Source organism: Zalophus californianus, chromosome 1, assembly GCF_009762305.2.
Source record: "Zalophus californianus isolate mZalCal1 chromosome 1, mZalCal1.pri.v2, whole genome shotgun sequence".
NCBI classification, from domain to species: domain Eukaryota; kingdom Metazoa; phylum Chordata; class Mammalia; order Carnivora; family Otariidae; genus Zalophus; species Zalophus californianus.
This window is the reverse complement of record NC_045595.1, coordinates 196648541-196654540: the sequence shown is the minus strand read 5'-3', so window position 1 is coordinate 196654540 and position 6000 is coordinate 196648541.

The window sequence follows — 6000 nt, the reverse complement described above, 5'->3', positions numbered from 1 at the left end:
AGACAGATGAGGACTGAAAAGGCCCCATTGGAATGAACATCATGGAGGACATTAAAATCTTTTCAAAAGCATTTTTGCTGATATGGAAGAAGTAGAAATCAGTTTTGCATGAGTTGAAGAGTGCTTGCAAAATCCGAAAGAGGAAACAACATATGACAAGTTCTGTTAAGAACCCTGATTCATTACAGGAAATAGAATGATAGCTCAGTGGGGGTCAAGACTAAAAAAAAAAAAAAAAAAAAAAGTTTAATTGTTTTTAAAAAGTATGAAATGTACCTAGAACATGATGAAGTAATCCAACTAAATATCTAAATATGATTTTAATTTAAGGTATCAAAGTAAAGTTCCTTGTCCAGTGGAGTTGAAATTCTAGAGTCACACATTTATTGTAACTCAGAGCCATTTATTTTACAATTTTTATCCTCTAGTCTTAAAGCTTCAACTGTAAACAGAATTTTTCTATTTTTCATACCTAATACCTAAAGTCTAATCTGTTCAAGTTACTTTAGAAAATCTAAATGTCAAAAAAAACTTTTTGTATAAAAGCTTGGGTTATATTTGTTTTTAAACTTTACGGATGTTGACACTTTCTACATGTGAAGAAATTGCTTCTGCTCTGATGTATTTCAAAACCCTTTAATTACCAGATATGTGTTATACACCTCAGTAATGTATAGGAGTTTTTCAATCCAGGAAAAATCAAGGAATAATAAATTTAGAAACTACAAATGCACACTATTTTAAAGTTTTATGGAACAGTATCACTTCAAAAAGAAAGGAATGTTATTCTTTTTGTAAATTAAAAGTATTTGGTCATAATGTCATAATTTTTAGCCTTGTGGACATGATCAACCAGAATAATGAGTTTCACAAATAAGTCAAAGGCCTCAAATGTTATGCTGATGTTCCTCAGGTGAGAAAAACAGTATTTTCCTCACTTTCCTTTCACAGGTTTTCATCATGAGAAAGTCAGTTTTCTAAAGAAAATTTGTTGTGCATCTCAGTAGGAGGAGCTGAAGGTCAAAGTGTCGCCAAAGTTTGTAGCAAAAGCTCTGGGCTTTTTGGTTGATGGGATAGTTACTGACTGGAATAAAGATGAAAGAAAAATTGTCTTTTTCATACCAAGACCAGCAAATTCACCAGTGTTGTCTTTAGAGACAAAAAATGCAATCATTTCTACTGTCTCACACAACTTGTTTATCTCAGCTGTCATTTTTCTGTGATTACCCTTTTGAAGCAGGGAAGTCCAGTTCCTTCTCCAGTAGGGTTTGCAGTGAGTTAATCAATCAGCTTTAGGGGCTGTTGAATAACATCTGATGGGGCAGGATGAATGATCCTATTTTGTCTCTTTCCTATGCTCAAAATATTGTTGCAAATATAAAGCGAAGACCCCAGAAACTTCATCAAGTCCCACTCCACAGGGTATCAAATGTAAAATTCTGAACATACTTGACTCCACATAAAGAGTATAAAATCAGTTTCTGTGACTCTAACTAATGTTTCTTCTCAGTGTGTGAGAAAAACATCCCCATGGGAATTTTAAAAATGACCCCTCAACCTTAGACAAAGAACTCTATCAGGAGGGCAAAGTAATCTTCTGGGGAGACTGCTACGTATGACCAAATACTCCTGCTGCTCAAATGACCCCTTTCGGCTCTGCTCCAGAGAAAGGATATCATGGATCCTTGAAGTTAATAAAAACTATATGAACTAGGTAGTTTTCCTCTTCCAAGATTCTGGAAAGTTCCTTCAGAGATATTTTAAATGAGTTAATCATGTCCTCAGATTTCAATGGACACTTTATGCTGGGTTTTGCAGGTCTTCCCTGTGGAAGGCCCCTTCTAACAGCCCCAGGCAAAGCCCAAGGCAGCCTTCAAGGGGATTCTGCCTGCGTACTAAATCCTCCCTGTTCTAAAAGAACCATTGATTAATTTCAGGCAGTCGCCACAGGGAGTGGGATATATTTGCACAAAAAGCATGTTAGGGGAGTGAACATCTTTATAGGTTGTGCATAATCAAATGTCTTTTTAATGGTCTCCTCTATGCGACTATCCCAGGCTAAAGTCACCCATGTCTTTTTTACTTCTAAAATGACATCAAATAATGAAGCTACCCAGGTACCCACTGCCTGCAGCATAAAAATGTTCTGATAGGTAGGGGGAAAAAATTCCAAATTTTATTTTTATTTCAACAGATGCTAACTCCTAGGTCCTTTCAATTTTTCTCTTCCTATGTTTTTCCTTTTCCAGTTTAAGCATATCAGGATAAATGCATAACTAAATATAAATACTCAAATCTATTCCATTTATAAAAGTGTATTTTTCAATGGAAAAATGAAAGCCAAATTCATTAAGTTATTTTGACAGTTCCTTACCTAAAAGTGTATATATATTTTTGTGCTTATTTTTTTATTCTCTGGAGATGAGAAGCAAGGGCCAGGTACAGAGATGAGAGTGTTATCAATGAGGCAAGCCAACAAGATCAGACAAAAATGTATATAAAGTGCTGAGCATAAGTCTATAAGAAATGTTAAAAGAAATGGCAAATACGGAGTATTTGTGAATGAACATTTCATGTTCATTTTCTCTGTCTTGTAGACTTTTCCATCTGGATTTGAGCTAGAATTTAGACTCATCATGTGCAAATTCTTACTCTTACTTACATTCTTATTCTCACTCCCTCAATCCTGTGAGACGACTTGCCCTTTATTTTGTGTCTCTTTCTTGCTTTCCTAAGTTAACAGCCTTATCATCTGCTTAGCCATCTCAGCTAGAGATCGCAAAGTTGTCTCCAACACTTCTTGACCCACATCTTGGAGTATCATTCATAACCATGTCACTACTCTAGCGGTCAAGTATATCCATCTCTTCCACTCCATTGGCTCTGTCCGATTTTCTGTTTAGATGCTCATAAACTCTTCATGAGCTCTGACATAGTTTCTGGTTGCCAGCATCTCTTTCATCTGCTACTGCCATAAGGGTTATATTCTGAGACCGTAACTCTGTCCAATCAAGCCACTGAATTAAGGAACTGTTTCTTGGATTCTATTGCATAAAGCTTTAGTACAGTCTCTGATAGTCATAAAAGACTATTCAAATCCCTGTGAATCTGATTAATTTTTGGCACTCGCTTTTATTATTCACATTGCTTTGAATTTTGCAACATGGTGTCCATCTTTATGTGTCATTATTTGTGAATTTGTCTTACTATTCTAATTGTTCTTTGCTAATATCAGATACATTCTTGTCTTCCAAATGGGATTTGTTCCATTTAAAACTGTAAAAAAAAAAGATGTGTGATTTCCTTTCTCAGTGGGGAAAACCTCTTCTATATTTGCCACTTTTTCTCTTGAATTAAAGGAGAAAAACCCACCAAATCTGACATATACCCCGCATTAATTCTTTCTTCCAAATAGAAAAATATTTTCTCTGTCCATAACATGTCTGCACCATGACACTAGCTTTTTCTAGCAACATCTTTATAAGTGAACTATCAGATTTTAAAAAATACCACACCATTTTTTAATTTCAAAATTTTGAGCTCAGAACTCCCTCAAATATTTTGCTCTTTAAAGAATTCTTAACAATGTTCCAAACATGATACCATTTCTCCCTTATAGTCTACTTAAATTGTATGCATACATTCAAATCTAAGACTGTTGAAAAAGTACCATGTTCTTTCTACTCTTGTGAACATTTCATGTATTTTTGAAAATTTTATTTAAAGAAACACCATTGCCATTAAAGGGCCACAACTCTGCTTCTAAACAATAAACTCTCTCTTTTTTTTTTTTTTAATCTTGAGATAAAGAATGAATTCTATAACTGATGCCTGGTATGAAAATAGATTTGAGGGCTTCCTCATATGGTTTGAGGTTCTCCCCACTTTCACCTCCAAGCTTCTAAGTCCCACTGACTGGAAATCTCTAAATTAGAACAATTAAATCTGAGAAAGACCCCCAAATGAATGGTCTTATTTTTTTCTAAATGTAGAAAATTAGCTCAAAAGAAAAGAGATTATGGAGTTGAGAAACTCAAGGGGTAGGGGAGTGGACTGTCAGTGATTTAATTCTGGACGAGAGAGGTGCTTTTGGTGTCCACATCCCCCTGAAGGCTTTACAGTGCAAACATTTGAAACTCTTTCCTGGCAGGCTTTCTCTGCCACCCCTTCCCACTCCTTGTTGAACATCAAATTCCTAAATATTCTCAGGTGCTTATGATGAGGTCTTCTCAATAAATTTTCTAGTTGTCAACTTCCTTTACTTTGTTTCAACCTATTTTCTTTTGGAGTGATTATTGTTAGTGCTTACAAGTACTTTCTCTTTTTTTAAAATTTTTTATTGTTATGTTATCATTTGAGTTGTATCTTTAATTTACCAAATTCCCCTGATGTATCTTGCTAAATCCAGCGGTCATTTCTCCTTGACTAAAACTCCTGCCATCCTGAGTTCCGACCTTCCTGGCTTCAGCACACCTTTATTTATTTATTTATTTTTAAAGATTTTATTTACTTGACAGAGAGAGACACAGCGAGAGAGGGAACACAAGCAGGGGGAGTGGGAGAGGGAGAAGCAGTCTTCCCGCGGAGCAGGGAGCCCGATGCGGGGCTCGATCCCAGGACTCTGGGATCGTGACCTGAGCCGAAGGCAGACGCTTAACGACTGAGCCACCCAGGCGCCCCAGCACACCTTTATTTATTGCCATAGTAACAGTGTTTCTCATATTCCATCTATGTTATTCACGTATTTGAAATATTACCTGACATGAAAAAATCACTTATCTTCTGTTTGTCTACTGCAAACTTGACTAACAGATCAGGTTTTACCTACTTCTTTGAGTTGTTTCAAAACCTAACATCTTCCTTCTTTACACAAAGATAAATTTAATATTCTGTGTTATAATTTTCTGATTATGCAAACTGTTATGGGCTGAACTGTGTCCCCCCCCGACCCAAAATTTATATATTCAAGCCCTAACTCACAGTACCTCAAGATATGACTGTATTTGGGAACATGACCTCTAAAAAGTAATTCAGGTTAAATGAGGTCATAGGAGTAGGCACAAATCCAGTTGGACTGGTGTCCTTACAAGAAGAGATTTGGACACACAAAGTGATATCAGAGGCATGTGTGCAAGGCAAGTATGAGGAGGAAAAGGAAGCATGGTGGGGGGCTATCTGCTAGCCAAAGAAAGGCCCCAGGAGAGACCAACACTGTTGGCACCTTGATTTTCCAGAACTGTGAGAAAATAAATTTGTGTTGTGTAAGTCACCCAGTTTGTGGCATTTTATGAGGCCCATCCTAGCAAATTAATACATGCATAAGTGACTTACTTATAAAAACACAGTAATTTATATGTATCAAACTAATAGAGTGTAAGTAATTTATGATAAATCAGAAATTAAGACAGGTAAAATGTTAAAACTCGGCATTATTATGTTGTGTGTGAGCCATGGGTCTTCTTTTACTAGCATTTGTATTGAGACTGTATAATTCAAATAAATTCTCATTTTATTTTATTTTTAATGCAGGGATTAATAGAAAATATCAACTACTGATTTCTCTGGAAGGATTGCAAGTGCCCCTTGATTATTTATTTTTATTTAAAAAGAGGACTTGTTAAAAGGAAAAGGTTACTGAAGAGGAGAATTAATAAATTTTCTTCAAGACATTTTAATGCACATGAAAGAACATTAAAATCAGGCTAACATACCTGGTCTTGAATCTCAACTATATCTCTGCTTTGCACGACATTGGAGAGGTGGCTGACCTCTCTGCCTGGATGATAATAAACTGGAATATCTATTTCTTCATTCATAAAGAAATTTCTTAAAACCTCCCAGGCTGTTGATAGTGTTGTATGTATGTATTATCATCTAATAGCGTTTTTAGCATATGCAAGCCATCAATAAATAGAACTATTACCATTTTACTTAGAAAACTGTGAATAGAATGAATTGTGATGAGTCAGTGGTTGGTACCCTGAGAGAGTCCAAGGCAGA